This window comes from Mustela putorius, unplaced genomic scaffold (assembly GCF_011764305.1).
Source record: "Mustela putorius furo isolate JIRA1106 unplaced genomic scaffold, ASM1176430v1.1 tig00000242_pilon_pilon_pilon, whole genome shotgun sequence".
Taxonomy (NCBI): domain Eukaryota; kingdom Metazoa; phylum Chordata; class Mammalia; order Carnivora; family Mustelidae; genus Mustela; species Mustela putorius.
The window spans coordinates 14,879,466-14,897,496 of NW_025421325.1; the positions used below are offsets into that span (position 1 = coordinate 14,879,466).

An 18,031-nucleotide genomic window follows, 5' to 3' on the forward strand; every position below is an offset into this window, starting at 1 on the left:
GCTGCCTTCTCCCAAGACTGCTGTAATAATGCAGATAAAGCAGCACCCCACACCATGGGTGATTAACACAGATACATCCTATTAAACTCTGCTATGGAGAATGGCTTTTGACTTTCTGTGGAAGGATCCAGTACAAGCAGATATTGTTTCTTTCTTTCAACACACAGCTATACTTGGGACCTAGCCTGCATTTTACATCAACCCCATTTCCTTAGAGCTAGAGGGAAGTGCTCAGGATTTCAGATGCCAACATTTGGACACATTTATAAGATCTGAATTTCAGCACTCTACTGTACGACCAGCAGAAGGGAAGTCCCCAGGTTCAGCTCTGTCTGCCTCCTCTTGCATACGGAGGATGTGGACATATGATGGGTACAGAGGGGCACTTCTGTTTCTTCCAGAACAGGGCATGTGTTAGAAGAAAGTCTGGACCAGAACTTCTCACTGAGTCATCTGTCCTAAGATTTAGGAACAAATTCACTAAGGCAGGGCCAGTGTGGGGAGCAGCCGGGGGTGGGGGGAATGGGCTTTGAAGAACCAAAGAAGACTTTGGGTGCCTGCTCATTTTTGTGCTCCTTGTCAGTGAATTCCTCCTACAGAAGGGGAAGGTCTGACCAGAGGCACTATCTGTGGCCATAACTGAATAGACTGCAGAGGGACACCTGACCAAGTGCAGGTAAATGAGATGATCTTCCCAGGACTGGGAGCTGGCATAAAGACTCTTCTAGTTCTCATCGGACAGACAAGTCAGAAGGCCATGAGCAGTCAGGGCCACCATGACTGTTTTTCCACATGCACACAGTGGCAGGGCAAGCAAAGAAGCAGAGAGAGACAGGTACCCTGCCACACAATAAGACAAGGAACAGTTCAGTCCACATTCCTGTCCCAGGCTGGGTTTCCCATCTCAGTATTCCACAAGATACCCCCACATCCTTTAAGAGATTCTAATTCCTTGGCAGATGCCTGTTTCTTATAAATAGAGACAGAGAAGGGTGGGGAAAGGGGCATGTTGAGAGACATTTCAAAGGCAGGAACTCCAGTCCTCCTGAGAGTGGATGTTAGCATGCAGGTAGAGCAGGAAGATGACATGGACATTGGCTGGATGCTCATTCGTGCCCAGTCGTGTGCTGGGAACCTCCTATGTATCAACTCTGTGTTGAATCTCAAGAAACTGGGGCACCTGGGTGACTCAGATGGTTAAGCATCTCCCCTTGGCTCAGGTCTTGATCCCAGGGTCCTGGGATCAAGCCCCACATCCAGCCTGCTTCTTCCTCTCCCTCTGCTCCTCCCTCTGCTTATGCTCTCTAGGTCTTTCTGTCAAATAAATGAATAAAATCTTAAAAAAAAAAAAAGAAGAACTTCAAGAAACTTAAGCAGCAGATCTTATCATCCTCCTGTGACAGGCAAGGAAACAGAGCCTCAGAGAGGTCATGCAATGTCCCAAGGTCACACAGCTAACTAGTAGGTGGTACGGAAACAGATGTGGAGCTGGCATCAGAAACCAAGATGGCAACTCCAGTGGATTGCCTGAAAGACCAGTGGGCTGAGCAGAAGTGGGTGGGGAGGACGGGGTGGCCATTGTCTCCCTCCCTGTCTCCTGTCCTGAGTACACCTGACCCTCATCTGTCCATGCTGCACAATGCCTCAGACAATGCCCTGTGCAGAATTCCTTCTCTGCCCCTCGGCCCCATCCCTTCCCTCCTCTGACATGACAGGGTGCAATTAACACTCTAGCCTTCATAAGCAGGTGCTTGTTTGACCCGTCATTCAGCCCAGGGAAGGTCTGCAGTCAGTGTCCTTGAGGGCTGGGACAGTTCCCAATGGGGTATCAGGGAAGGGGGGGGTGGAAGGGGGGATGAGAAAAGCGTATGTTCTGGTTGGAGAACGAACAGCAGTCTTTTTGCTTTTCCCTGTCGTGGCTTGTCTGCGGTTTCCTACCTCAGGCACTACATTCTCTCAGGAGCCAGAGCAGATCACACTAGAAGTTGCCCTTCTGTATGCACAGCACAAGCCTGGTTTCCATGGGAACAACTCAGAAGGAGGATGCTAGCATTCTGGGCTCTTTGTGGCCTTGGATAAACAATGGATTGGATGCTTCTGAGAAGGTTCTGGGCATCCTTCTCTAACACTGTTTACAGTGCCTCCCACTACACATGCAAAAGACAAGGGAATGAAAAATCAAGTTAATTCAGTCTTCAGCATGTAGGAACCACCTCCCCCCCAAACCAGTGTTTATTTTTATAGACCAAGAATGTGTGGGTTTTTAAAACTCATACCTATCAAACCCACATAAAAGGACAAAGAATCCTAAGAGAGAATTTGAGCTAGGACAGTGCATCTTTCTACAGGGGACTGACATCATATCTGCACAGTCACTGCAGGATCTAGACATCTTTGTGGTGCTGCCCCTCAGAGAAGGACTCATTCATTCATTCATTCATTCCATCGTTACTTATGGGGCACCCGGCCAGCACCCAGTACTGTACAACAAGGAACACGTAAGGAACTCATGACTTAGTAAGGAAGACAAGTAGTAGGAAAATAGATATTGCAGTTGAATCCAGACCCAGGGCAGAAGGGATTCAAGCAACTCCAGCCCCACATGTGATAACCTGACCATCAGGTGGTCTGCCCTTTTCTTCCTGCCCTGGTGACCCTTGAATACTTTGGTCCTGTAGTTGGGGAGGAAATGGTCTTTCTCTTTTTAGACCTCCTAGTAAGGATTGGAATCCGCCGTTAAGTCCCTGTGTTCCCAGTACCTTTTAGTTCTTTTCTCAAATGCTTTAGTATTGTGAGGATAGACTCTGGGCTCGGAGTCAGAGATCTGGGTCAAATTTTGTCCCTGTTGTTTACCAACTGGGTGACCTGTGGATCTTGGTGTCCTCATCTATAAAATGGGACTCTCTCATAAAGATGTCCATGAGGTTAAATAAAACAGTTTCTGTAAAGTTGCTGGCACAGTGTTTGGCCCATGGGAAGAGGTCAATAAGGAGCAGTCCCTTCCTTTCTAGTTCTAAGATCAGCCCCCAACCTCCACTTCCCACGTACTGCCAACTGTTGGCTTGGCCCACCACCTGGAGCAGTGGTTATCTGAGATCCAACATGAAGACCAGGCAGCACTTTCCTTCCACGGGCCCCTGAGCAAAGTGGTACCCCCGAGCCCCTGGCGGGGCCCCACGCGTGGACTGCTCTCTGCATTTTAGCCCTCCTCCCCCATCCTGCCTCAGGTCCTCTCTGCTCTCTTTGTTGTAAGAAGAGGCGCAGGCATGAGGGGTGGGGCGGGGGGTGGGGCGGGGGGAATCTGACAAAATAAACCCTTGTGGAAAAATCTGCTGCGAAGATAGAGCCACCCAGCAAAAGTAAGCTGATATTCTCCTGCCTTGGGAATTTAATTGTGTTGGTCACGTATGTTTCTCTAATTCCCTAAATAATCCCACTGTTCTACTTCCCTTGGTGTCGGTTCTCCATCTATTAATAAGGCCTTCAACTCCGCATGGACAAAGTCATTAATTTTAAGAGAAAGCAAAAGGAGCATTGAAGTCACTTCTGGTCCCAGGGAGGGTGTTGGGATCAGGGCTGCCCTGTCTGAGGAGACAGCACAGGGAGCCTCCCGTGAGGTGTGATTTGGACTACATCTCTGGCCCCCAAACCTCTCCCCTACCAGCTGTCCTAGTGCCTGACATTTCACAATGAGATGACTGCTCTGTTCTGCTTATTAAATGTCTCTGCTCTCCTGGCAAATGATAGTAGAATTAAGTTGGCCTCAGGAGTGGGGGGTGGGGCCAGCCGGGCCAGCCTGGGGCCCTCCGGGAACATGTGGCAGCTGAGACAAACTTTGGTGACCATTCCCTTCTTAGGCAGCTGGCCAGCGGGGAGCCTGGGCCTTGCTGGGGAGGAACTGGGCAGACACCCTACAGCCTGAACTCCCTGTGGAAGGTCACTGCTTCCAGGGACAGAGGCTAGGGGAGGAGACCTGAACTCCCTGAAGTTGTTTATGAGTGTCCTCAGGCGAGGAAGTCTAGTGTGAAAAACAAGAGAGTCCGCAAGGGAGCATTGAACCAGGGCAGAGGGGACACACTCAAGGGTTAGTCAGGATCCCAAAGTCTAGGTGAGCTGGGGTGGGCGGGGGGTGATGCTGAGCAAAGCATAAACAAAGGAGGCCCAGTGGGTAAAAGCCTCTGCCTTTGGCTCAGGTCATGATCCCAGGGTCCTGGGATTGAGACCCCCATCGGACTCTCTGCTCAGCAGGAAGCCTGCTTCCTCCTCTCTCTGGGTCTGCCTCTCTGCCTGCTTATGATCTCTCTCTCTCTCTCTGTCAAATAAATAAATAAAATCCTTAAAAAAAACAAATAAACAAACAAACAAACAAAAAAGGAGGATCTCCTGGCTGTGTCACTGGTCTTAAGGAATTTAATTAAGCACAGGATGGTCAATAGGGCCATAATAAGGTACCGCAAATTGAGTGGCTTAAAAAACAGATGTCTATTTTATTGTATTTTAACTCAATGTTATTATTTTATTTTATTTTAATGTTATTATTTTATTTTTATTTTATTATTTTATTTTTTATTTTATTATTTTATTTTGGTTTAATTCTTAAATTTTATTTTATAATTATTTTATTTTATTTTATTGTGTTTCATATTATAGTGATTCATCTGTTGCATGCAACACCCAGTGCTCATTCCATTATATGCCCTCCTTAATGCTCATCACCCAGTTACCTCATCCCCCACCCACCTCCCCTCGAACAACTGTCACTTTGTTTCCTACAGTTAAGACTCACAGATTGCATGGAGCACTGGGTGCAAAAATAATGAATACTGTAACGCTGAAAAAATGAAAAATTTAAAAATAAATAAAAATTGAAAAACAAACAAAAAAAGACTCTCTCATGGTTTCCCTCTCTCTCTGTTTTCATCTTATTTTATTTTTCCTTCCCCTCCCCTATGCTCCTCTGTATTGTTTCTTAAATTCCACATATAAATGACATCATGAAACAATAGACGTTCATTGTATCCCAGTTGGGGAGGGTGGAAATCCCAGACCAAGGTGTCTGCGGGGTTGGTGCCTTCTGAGGGTCATCAGGAAGTCTGTTCCATGCCTCTCCCCTCGCTTCTGGTGGTTTCGGACAGTAGTGGATGCTTTTTGGCTGCATCTTTCCAGTCTCAGCCTCTGTGTCTCCCCATATGTCTGTGCTTTCTCTTCTTATTAGGACACCAGGCATACTGGATTAAGGGCCCACCCTGCTCCGGTATGACCTCTTCCTAACTAATTCTATCTGCAATGATCCTTTTTCCAAATAAGGTCACTTCCTGAGGTATTGGGAGCTAGCACTTCAGCATACGAGTCTTGGGGGTACTCGATGCGACCCTGACACCCACCTTTACTCTTCCTCGTTCACTGGGGCTTCTAATCGAAGCAAGCACGTGCCCAGCTGTCAGAAGGAAATCTAGGTGAGGATGCAGGCTCTGTGAATTGGGGATGCCAGGAGCTGAGGGAATCGTACTGCGTATCTCAGACCATTCACACTCGTCCTTTTTCAAAGAAGCTCGGAGAGATTTGCTTTGAACATTGGAGTTATTAGACCTCCTTACAATTAATATCAGCCTTGTATATGATTAATACTGTTACACTTTAGGGACACCGGGCTGGCTCAGTTGGTAGAATATGGGACTCTTGAGCTCCGGGTTGTGACTTTGAGTTTACTTAATAAAAAATACAAATAAAAATAAATTCTGTTTCACTTTAGCACTTCTCTGTGGGACTTGTTTCATCCCAGTGTCTCTTCAGATGTAAAATTTCCTGCTGCCTCGTGAGAAAAAGTCACTTCCTGTAATTCAGTGTCCCCTCAAGCCCGAATCATAAAAGCTCTTAGTGACAGATGACAGAAACCATTTCTGGATAATTTAGGAAGAAAAAGCCTGAATGGAGGCATTTCTTCCCCTGCCTCTGAAACTGCACCTACACACTTGTTTTCCAGATTCTGAGGCGTCCCTAAGCCCAAAATGGGAAACACAAGGCTGCAGAGAGATATAACCAGATAGAGTTTCCGGGGACAGTGGAGGAAAAGCCTAGTGTCGGGAATGGAGAGGCCACGTAGGGTGCCTGGGCCCAGTGGAGGGCGGGGTTGGGGCCTTTGTGTTCTCAGAGGCTTGGGTTCCCTGACCCGTGGAGACCGCCGGTTCTCCAAAGCTCCAGTCTAGGTTTGACACTCTCTTGGCATCCCTGACAGAGCCTGGCCCCAGGCTGAGCACAGAGGAAAAGCCGCGGGAACATTTTCGGATGCATCTGAGGTGGCTTCCCACGACTTCGCCATCCCCATTGTTGCCAGCGCCTCCCCAGGCCTGCCCCTCAGCACTGCCATTCGAAGGTTCCATTAGAGCCCGCCATACCTTAAGCCCTTGGGCTCACTTTCAGGAGGAAATTTCTGACAGATGAGTGCTTTCTTCCCCAGCCCCCTCTCCGATCATTCATTGTTTTTGTTGCAAACGAAGGAGAAAAGCAGGCAGGGCCTCGGCAAAGCTGCTGGGTCCCACTCTTGACACCTCCCTCGCAGAAAAGCATTTGACAACCGGTTCCCATGGCAACAGGCTTTCTTTGAAATAATTTCTTGTTCGGTGTGCCAGACCCCCGCCTTCCTCTTCTTGAGAGTAATGGCCAGCATGGAAAATGAGATCTGCTGAGACAAGGAGAGAGCGTCTGGACACATGGAGCCAGCAGGCTGGGCGGGAGGGGTACATCTCAACGTGTCTCTTGGTGGGGGGGGTGGCATGCTGGTGGTGACCAAGGGGTTAAAAGATGAGGTCTGAATAAAGCTGACAGTGGCATCAACAGGCGCTATTTAGAGCAACAGAGTATCTGCAGAGCTCTCTAATTTTGGAAAAGGGCCATGTTCGCACATTCTGAGCCTCAAGCCTGCCCTGGGAGCGGCTGGTTTCCCTTTTTTTTTTTTGTTTCTTTGTCAGTCATGGCATGTGGGCAGTGCTTTCCCCTCAGAGGAGAGCTGCCCATGGCCCCTGGTCCTCACCCTTGTCCCCCCTTGTGCTAAGCAGTGAGAGACCCAGACTTGACTTCTGTTCCCGGTGGAGGTGCCCCACACCCCCAATCTTATGTCAGAGCCCCAACTTCCAGGACCTCAGAATGGGAGGGGCCTTCAAGGAAGTTACAACGAGGCTATTGGGGGAAGGGGGCTACCGATCCAATCTGAGTGGTGTCCTTATAAGAATGGGAAATTGGAACGAACGGAAGAGACACCCGCGGTGTGCAAGCACAGAGCAAAGGCCTCATGAGGACCTGATGAGAAGACGGTCGTCAGCAAGCTGGAGAGCGAGGCCTCAGGAGAAACCCAGCCTGCAGCGTCTCGTTGTGGGCCTTCCAGCCTCCGGAGCTGGGAGAAATACATGTCTGTTGTTTGGGACGCCCAGTCTGTGGTACTTTGTGGTGGCTGCCTGAGCAAACTAATGACTTCCCTCGGGCTGCCGAAGCTCCACTTGTCAGACTCAGAAACGTCAACCTCAAATCATCCTGCTGTATAACCCCGTTCGGAGAGCGTGGGGTCCTCAGGGGGCACCGGCAGGCTGGCTGCCCTCACATGATATGTTTGTGTCTTGACGTGTCTGAAGGTCTTTCACTGGATACAGCAACCTGGGAAGTTGCTGATGGAGGCCTAGCCATCCGCAGTTCCCAGCAAAAGGAGGCCAAGGTTGGTCTGAGTGATTCAGCTCAGGGAGGGTTGGTCCACACAAGGGGTTCTGTCCTTGTTTCTTCTACAGTCCCACCTTTACCATATATGTAATGTATGTGAGATCCCATAACGGGATTCCTTGAGGTCGGGATGCTCTTTTCTTTTGCTTGGTATCCCGGCCCCGGGGACTGTACTTAGCATGAAGACATGAAGTAAGTATTTCTGAATGCATTAATGAATCTCATTCTGGCCCAGAAAAAGAAAACTGGTGGCCTTCTGTTTCTAATGTTTTTGGGGTTTTTTGTTGTTGTTTTGTTTTAAGAGAAGACAACAGCTTAGGGAACTGAAGTGGCTGAGAGACAGAACGCAGCACTAAGGTCTCCTGGATCTCAGGAAACCAAGGTCTCCTGATACTCAGCTCAGGAATAGTTCTGCTCTCTCATTCCATAACTTAACACAGGGCTCACTGTGTATGAACCCGCTTCAGGAGAATAAGGATCACACTTGTATTTTCAGTCAGGCACAATGTCTCAGGGACAGCAACCAAGTATGAATGCATGTGTTATGTCTCAGAGGACCTGCTTTGACTGTGTCCTTACTAGGAGTCACCGGTTTCATCTTTCTATTCCCTTTACTCAGACTCTTAATGGCTACCAATGTCCATGGTTCCAAGCAAAGACAGTGCATATAGTAAGCACTCAATAAAATTTAAAAAACTGAATAATGGATAAATGAAAGAAATAACTCTTAATTTTTTCCCCTGGCATTCCCAGTTCTCCAAGCTCTGGTCCCTAATTTCCAGTCTTCACAGATACAGTCTTTTGCTCTAGGTGGCTTAGTTTCCTTTCTGGTCCCACAAAAATGCATCCATTGTAATTTTGTTCTGCTTTTTCCCCCAGACTCAGATCACCCTTCTTTTCGTTACTTGTCCATCCTGAAGTTGCCTACATCTTCAAGCTTGACTGAAGCCTCCCCTTGCTTCCCCTTTTGGCTTGGTGCACAAATAAAAGCAGGGGGATTGGGGGGCTGGAAAGCATGAGTGGCAGAAAAGGGACCTATAGAGCATTGTAAAATAGGGCTGTAAGTTAGGAAGAAAGCCTGGAGAGACAAAGACAGAGGTATTGCCGTTGCCTTTGCCACTCAGAGAAACCATAAACTTGGGCAAGTCACAAACTCTGCAGCTGAAATTTCTTCTTTTATACAGGCAGGATTTTAGACTGGACAATCTCTAAGACATTCTGGCCTTAATATTTTGACTGAGCATCAACCCAAATAGGTCCTCATCATAGAGCCTTCAACTTTCTCTTTCTTCCTCCCCAAGGCCTTGTGTGCAAAGAACCCCACTCGTCAGAGACCCTGACCCTCAATCATTCCTCTTCTCCAGCTTCAGCTTCCTTTTCAGTGGTTCTTTCCTACCAGTATTTAATGCACTGGGTGTTTTTTATAAATTTCAAACAAGGAGGTGGACTTACACTTTTGTCCATGATGTAACACCTAGTATGACACTAGACTTGCCTTCCTGCTGTAAACATCCATAAACAGGATAAATATTATGAAAAAAAATGTGTTCAGACATTAGACTGTAGGCAGTATAGAACTGTGATTCCTGATAGGAGAAAAATGAGATGAGCCCTAGGATTGCCCTGGCTTTCTTCCAAAAGACACTTTCTTGATGTTGGTGCAAGGAAGAGGGACTCAAGCAGAGACAGTGGTCGCATTGAGTTGAAGGAGAGCCAGCGTATTGGAATTTGTCAGGCAGAGTATTAGAGAGAAGCGAGCTGTGTAGAGAAAAGAGCTCCATATATAAGCATGGTGTCCCCTTGAATCTTTGGCTAAATACTTAATTATGCCTCTATAAAAAACACTCCACATCACCAGGCAAAGAAAAGTGCAGTTTCTAAAACCAAACATTCCCAGAGCTCACACAGGGCTTGGAGTTGTCTGAGTTATGCTAATTGAAAGAGTGAAGCCTCTGTGTACTGAAACCATTCACAAGACTCCAGAAGGCTGAATCCAGACGGCTGAATTAACCCTACTTGGCTCCTTTTTTTTTTTTTTTTAAGATTTTATTTATTTATTTGACAAAGATCACAAGTAGGCAGAGAGGCAGGCAGAGAGAGAGGAGGAAGCAGGCTCCCCACCGAGCAGAGAGCCCAATGCGGGACTCGATCCCAGGACCCTGAGATCATGACCTGAGCCGAAGGCAGCGGCTTAACCCACTGAGCCAACCAGGCGCCCTCTTATGATGTTTTTAATAATGCTTTCTTTTCTTTAGTTTACTTTATTGTAAGAATATAGTATATAACATATATATAAAATAAGTGTTAATCAACTGTTTATGTTATTAGTAAGACTTCCAGTCAACAATTGGCTATTAGTAGTTAAATTTGGGGGGGGGTCAAAGTTTTATCCCTAACTTTGGTATCCCTAACTCCTGCATCATTCAAGTGTCAGTGTGTAAGAAATATGTATGTGTGCCTTTCAGCTGGAACCTCCATCTTCCAGTAATTTGCCAAAATGACCAACACAAAAAGAAAGAGGAGAGGCACCCACTGTAAGTTCTCTAAACCTTTTAGGAAACATGGAGTCATTCCTGTGGCCACACACTTATGAATCTACAAGAAAGGTGATATTGTAGATATTAAGGGAATGGGCACTGTTCAAAAAGGAATACCCCACAAATGTTACTAGGGCAAAACTATAATGTTACCCAGCATGCTGTTGGCATTGTTGTATACAAACAAGGGCAAGATTCTTGTCAAGAGAATTAATATGCATATTGAGCATACTAAGTACTCAAAGAGCCAAGACAGCTTCCTAAAGTGTGTGAAGGAAAATTATCAGAAAAAGAAGGAAGCCAAAGAGAAAGATATTTAGGCTCAACTGAAGCACCAGCCAGCTCCACCCAGAGCAGCACACTTTATGAGAACTTGAGAGAGGAGCCTAAGCTGCTGGAACCCATTCCCCATGAATTCATAGCATGAAAAGTGCAAAAATAAATAAGCAAACAAACAAAAACCTCTCAAGACTGTAAAAAACAAAAAGGGTGTGTGTGTGTGTGTGTGTGTGTGTGGATTTATTAGAAGAGGGTTTACATAATTATAGGAACTGGCTAAGAGAGCCTGAAGTCCATACTGCAGACAGTCGGGAAGGAGAGATCACAGCAGACTGGAAGGGAGGAGAGAAAGAACAAAGAAGAGTAATTTCAGACCCAACTGTTGTTTGGAGTCTATGAGCTCTGGGAGGTGTGAGCCCTCTTTTAAAGGCTTCCAAATGATAAAGTCAGGCCCACTTGTAATAATGTCCTTTTTATTAACTTAGAGACAACCAAATATGGACTTGAATTACATCTGTAAAATTCCTTCAAAACACCAACTAGATTTGTGTTTGATTCAATAATTTGGAAAATGTATGTGTGGCTACAAAACCACTGTTGCTTTCCTTCTACCACCAACTTCCATGAGATAATACGCCTTGTACCCTATCCTAATTGGGTACAATTTTCACCAGAAACACAACTCTGCAGGGTGTAGCTCAGCCGAGCCAACTCAACATATTACAAAGCCCTCTCATTCAGCATCCATTAAGAAATACTGGACATTCAATGAAGCAGGAAAATGGGACCCATAACCAGGAAAAAAATATAAACTGACCTATACATGACAGAAATTATGGAAGTAATAGAAAAAGATTTTTTAAAATCTATAACAAATATACTTAAGTATTTATTAATTTATTTCTTTTTAAAAAGATTTTATTTATTTATTTATTTGACAGACAGAGATCACAGGTAGGCAGAGAGGCAGGCAGAGAGAGAGGAGGAAGCAGACTCCCCGCTGAGCAGAGAGCCTAATGTACGGCTTGCAGGACTCGATCCCAGGACTCTGGGATCATGACCTGAGCCGAAGACAGAGGCTTTAACCCACTGAGCCACCCAGGCGCTCCCATACTTAAGTATTTAAAGGAGGCTGACTCAGTTGGTAGATCATGTGATTCTTGATCTCAGGGTCATGAGTTCAAGCCCTACGTTGTGTGTAGAGATTACTTTAAAAAATAAATAAATAACTAAAACAACATTATTTAAAAAAAAGAATTTAAAGGGAAAGCTTTAGATAATGAGATAAATAGCAGTCATAAAAGGAAACAAATGGACATCTAGAGCTGAAAATAAAATATCTAACATGAAAAATTTACTAATTAGTTTTTACTTTTACCACAAAAGAAAAATATTAATAAACTTGTAGACATAATAATAGCAACTCTCAAAGTTAAACCACAAAGAGAAAAAAAAGGCTGAACAAAAAGAACAGATTGTCAATGACTGTGAGGACGATATAAAGTGGTCTAACATATGTGAAAGTGGAGTTCCAAAAGAGAGTGGAATTAGCAAATAGTTTGAAAAAAAAAGTTAAAATTTTCCAAATATGATGAAAAATATGAACGGCACTATTCAAGAAGCTCAATGAACACTAAGAAGAATAAATACCACATCAAAGCACATTATAATCTTAGTTGATGAAAACCAGTAAGAAAGAGAAAATCTTAAAGAAACTGGAGGAAAAGAAAATGCATTATATACAGGAGAACAAAATGAGATCTACCATGGTATTTTTGTCAAGAGCAGTGTAAACCAGAAGATAAAGGGAAGATTTTTATCATGCTACAATAAAAAAAAAAATTACAAACCTTGAATTCTATATCTAGTAAAAATATTCCTTAAAAGTATAGGCAAAATAAAGACATTTTCATATAAAAAAGCTAAGATAATTCACTACTGGTAAACTAGCACTAAAGAAACCGTTGTGTCCTCAGACTGAAAGAAAATGATATTAGATGGAAATTCAACTGAGCACAAAGAAACCTGAATAGTGTTAAAAATATTAAATCTAAAAGACATTTGTTCTAGTTTTAAACTCTGTTTAAAAGAAAATTGAACCCAGAAGACTTGTTTCCAACCAAGATGGATGAACAGGAATTGGATTTACACTTTTTTTTTTGGTCTGAAACAACCAGAAAAAAAATATGAAAAAATAGTTTATAGGATATTGACTATCAGGTACCAAAGGCCAGTGATCCCTGAGAATGAGGAAACAAACGAAATGACCTCCATAATTGCTCCAGCTTTCTGCCTGAAGAGAATTTCAACTGTAGTGCAGAGAGAAGGAATCAGGTAGAACTTGGTGGGTTCCCGGAGTTAAATACATGGAGGTGAGAGCACAAAGACAATTCATATAATTCATAAGCCAGAGTATTGGAAATAAGATAGCTTTCACACAGTAAGAATTTCAGAGATTTGAAGAAATCCCCCCTAAGGATCCAGCTAACTACTGATTAGCTTATGTGTGTGAAGAAACTAACTAATGCAAAGAATCACTTCAAATGACTGAAAAGAACAGTCCTCCTGGTACTCATATTAGGTCCAGGAATAGTGCTTGTTCCCACAAGCCAGAGTAGAAAGTTTCTTAATTTATGGGGCATTAGGTAGAGTACTTCTAAAAGTTTTGCCTCAGTATTGGGTAAAGTAGACTTTGATTAAATTCTATTCTTCTGTTATTATCTAACTGTTTAAAAATAAAAATCAAAAGGATAAAACTGTTACCAAGTAACTTGCCCATATCCCAGAACAAAGCTCAAGAACATTTATAAGATTAAAAATTATCCAGCAGGCAAAATTCACAAAATCTGGCAAAAATCACCATGCATAGCATACAAAGAACTAGAAGTGTATGACTCACAATGAGAAGAAAATAAATCGAAACTGACCCAAATGACTCATCAGATAGAATTAGAAGAGATCATTAAAACAATTATTAGGATTGTATTCCATATGTTTAAGAAGCTAGAAGAAAATTTAAGCACAATAAGTGGAGATATGCAAGATATTAAAAAAAGAGCCAAAATAAATTTCTAGAGATGGAAAAGTAGAAATAAACTGAAATTAAAAATACCTGAAAAAGGTCAGTAAAAGATTAGCTACTGCAGAAGAAAAGATTAATGAACAGAAGACACAGCAATAGAAATAAACCAAAAGGAAACCAAAGAGCAAAACAAAACAAAACAAAACAAAAAGATAGAGCCACAGGGAGTTGGGAGAATTGGGGCACATTTTTTTTTTCTTTTTACATGCTTATCATCTGGGTATCTTCTTTGGTAATTGTCTATTAAGGTCTTTGGTCCATAAAGGTCTCTAATTTTCAGGGTTCATATGATTAGATAAGGCCCATAGATAATCTCTCTCTTAAGGTCAATTGTGTCATATAGCATAACATAATTGCAGGACTGAGATCTCATTATATTCACAGGTTCCAGGTCATGGGAGTAAATGAAGACTACCCAAATAAGAATAAACAAATATACTTACTTGGCCCTTGCAGTGTGGGCAGACACCATCATTTGCGTTTAGCAGACTCTCAAAGTCAGGCTGGGGAACCAGAAGACTTTATAGTGGAAAAGGAAAAGGCTTAGAGTACACTCTGATTGGAGACTTTTGGTATAGGAAACCTGGACTGAGCTAAATAGAAGCAAGACATCCTGTGTGGTTTCTTAGGGGAACATATTTGTCTTTCTCTTACTGTTTTTAAGTTTGAAGTGGGAACTAATTAGGGAAGCTGGCAGTTATTGACCAAGTGCTGACTACTTGGGGCTAGTTGCTGCAGAAGTTTTGGGTCATATTCTACATTTATACATGCTCTGGTAGTTGTATAATCAGATTTTCAAAGGATTAGGAAGAACATCTTTGGGAAGCCATTTTAGAAATTCTACCTACAACAAATATTTATGAAAAACCTCACTACCATCAAACTTACTGGTAAAAAATAATGGCTTTCCCTTAAATCAGGAACAAGACAATAATGTTCTCACCACTTTTATTCAATATGGTACTGGTAGGTTCTAGCCAGTGCCATAAGACAAGAAAAAGAAATAAAATTATACTCAGATTGGAAAGAAGTTAAGCAGTCTTCTTTAACAGAAATAAGTTAAACAGTTAAAAACTCCCATGAAATCTTTTAGAAAGTGAGTATGGGGTGCCTGGGTGGTTTAGTTGGTTAAGCATCTGCCTTCAGCTTGGGTCATGGTCTGGGTCTTGGGATTGAGCCCCAAGGGAGCCTGCTTCTCCCTCTCCCTCATCACTTCCCCTCTGCTCATGCTCTCCCTCTCTCTCTCTCAAACAAATAAATAAGATCTTTTTTTTTTTTAAAGTTACTAAAACTGAAAACTGAGCTTAACAAGGTTGCAGGACACAGATTAAGAGACAATATGACTTATAGTAGCATTAAAAATGAAATACTTATGATTATATTTGACTAAATATGCATAAGACATCAATACTCAAAACTACAAACCTTTGTTATAAAAAAAAAAAATGACCTAATAAATGAGATATACCTATTGGTAGATCGGAAGGTTAACTATTGTCATGATGCAATTATCCCCACATTGATCTATAGATTAAAGACCATCCAAATGAAATTCCAGAAGGCTTTTTCGCTAGAGATTGAAAAGTTGGTTCTAAAATTCACATGGAAATGCAAAGGATCTTGAATAGCTAAAACAACATCGAAAAAGAACAAAATTGGAAAACTTATACTACTTGACATCAAGACATTATATTGCTACAGTAAACATAACAGTGGGTATTGATGCCAAGATAGACAAACGTATCAATAGGATACAATAAAGTATAGAAACAAGCACCTCTATATATGGCCAACTGATTTTTGACAATGATTTAAAGGCAATTTAGTAGAAATGATAGTCTTTTCAACAAATGGTGCCTGAACAATTGGATATCCATATGCAAAAGAGATAAAAAAAGAAGCAAAAACTGGAAGAACTAAATGAGAGAAATAGAAAAATCTACAATTATAATTGGATATTGTAATACTCCTCTCAGTAATTCATAAAGCATGTAGACAGTTGAGTAAGAAAATTTAAAAAACTGCCAACCTTTTCAACCAACTTGATTTAATTAAAACTGTAAAAATTAATAAAAAGAAAACTCATTTAGAATGGCATCAGGAAGACAGACCTTGCAAGTCAATAGTACTATTATCCTAGCAAGAGGAAGAAAGATTTCTTCCTACCCTGGTAACAGTCTAGCCAATGAGAGACAGTCACAGCTCAGCCAATGAAAAGTGATGATATTTTGAACTCCCAGTTTATTCCAATGGACTTTTAGTTTATAACAGTCTCTCCCAACTGCCTTTTCTCTGTAAAAAAGCATTTCTTTCCTTTGTTCTCTGGGACTTGTCCATTGTTTAGCAGTAGCTTGCTTGTTCTGGATTGAAATTCTCAACTATTTTTGTTGGTAAAATAACTGGCAGTTTTATTTTGAAGGTTAACAAAACGTATAAGCTTCAATACTAGTGTCCACATTATTTCTATGGGCACACTGAACACTCACCACAATAGACTGCATGTTAGATCATACTGAGTCTCAATACCTTCAAAATCACAGAGTGTATTCCATTGCCACAAGAGAATTCAATGAGAAATCAGTAATGGGAAGATGATTGAAAACCCACAAATATTGGAAACTGGACAACATATTATTAAGTAGTTTATAAATCAAAGAAGAAATCACAAGAGAAAGTAGGAAATATTTTGAAATGACTACTAATAGAGATGTATAAAAAGTTGTGAAATGCAGGCAAAACAGTTTGTAAAGGAAAATTTATAGCTTTCAATACTTATATTCCACCTTAAGAAGCTAGAAAAAAGATATTAAGCACAAAGTAAGGAGATAGAAAATAATTAAGGTAAAAGCAGAAATCTATGAAATAGAAAATGAGCAAATAGAGCAATCAGTAAAACCAAAAGTTATGTTGTTAAAATAGTCAATAACACTGACAAACCTCTAGTTAGGGTGATCAAGGGAAAAAGAGTAGATGCAAAATACTAATATCAGGAATGAAAGTGGGGAGAGGGAGGAGGGAATACTAGGGCTCCTACAGTCTTGGAAAGGATACAAAGGGTATATTATGAACAATACATTTATTGTGACAATAAAATTTTTTGACAATAAATTTGATCACTTAGATGAAATGCATGAATTTCTTGAAATTGCCAGAACTGACTCAATAAAAAATAGAAAACTGGAATGGCTTGAATTTGTAATAAAACCTTTCCCTAGGAACCCTTGGCTGGTTCAGTTGGTATAGCATGTGACTCTTAATCTCAGGGTTTTAAGTTTGAGTCCCAGGTTGGCATGGAGCCTACTTAACAATAATAAAATAATTAAGACATTTCCCTAAATCAATCTCCAGGTCGTGGTGTCTTCACTGGTACATTTTAGCAAACTGAAGCAAAATTCAGGTTTGAGGTGCCTGTAGAAGGCTTAAGCATATAACATTTTATAAGCTGTATAGATCTTGAGATTACAAAATACCTACTGGACAGGCCGTGGGATATGAAATTAGAATATCTAGTTTCTCATCTGCTTCTGTTACTTCATAGTTATACAACCTTGGAAATTATGTTAAATGTCTCAGAAAACATCTATTTCACAGGTTATTGGGGAGAACCAAAATATATGTGAGGGTTAGTTTTATACTATAAAGTACTTACATATATGAAAATATTAATATTTTAAAAATAACAAGCTGTCTTTTCACAGGCTTTATGATAATTAATTTTTTAGCATAATTAATCTTTTATGATGAAGGTGGTTGTTTGGGGGGAATTTATGGTAATCTTGTCTGGGCTTGTCCAATATAGGGAAAAGAAATAGAATTTCTGCACAGTCAACTTTAGGTATTTGGTTGGCTTGGGTAATTAACACAAAATACACAGGAGGATACCTGGCCTAAACACCCTAGAAAATTATATGAAGCCAGAGGCGGGTTTTTTCCTTTCAAGTTTTCTAAGACAAGGGGCCATGTAATCATATATATGGCCAGGGTCACATTTCACTTTCAGAGTCCTTTTGTGATTCTGCTTCACATTGTGATTGGATATTTGTAGCCAAGGAATTCACTCTGTATCTGAAGTTTTTGGCATAAGGATGCATTCCAGTTCATCAACCTGGAAAGTCTTTTACCCGCCACCCACCTCGCCATTTCTTTTTTTTGTGGAGGCTTTATCACTTAGGCACAAGGATTAATCCTTGGCCATTGGTGATTGAGTCAACCTCCTGTACCCTCTCCCCTGACAGGAAATCAGAGGGCAGGACCAACCCTCTATCCATGGTTGGTTCAAAATCGCATCATTAAAATAAACTCAGTGGTTGAAAGGAGCTTGTTGTGAATCGTAAGACACCCATTTCACCTCTGTGGCTCTGAAGTCACTTAAGGAACAGAGGACACTGAGACCAAATAGAACAAATGATGCTCCCATTGTTCTTAT

At 41.9% G+C, this 18,031-nt stretch overlaps 1 pseudogene; it reads left to right on the plus strand.

Moving 5' to 3' along the window:
• The first annotated feature begins 10,201 nt into the window (after positions 1-10,201).
• On the plus strand, positions 10,202-10,671 carry LOC101684025 (annotated as a pseudogene).
• The last annotated feature ends 7,360 nt before the right edge of the window (positions 10,672-18,031 follow it).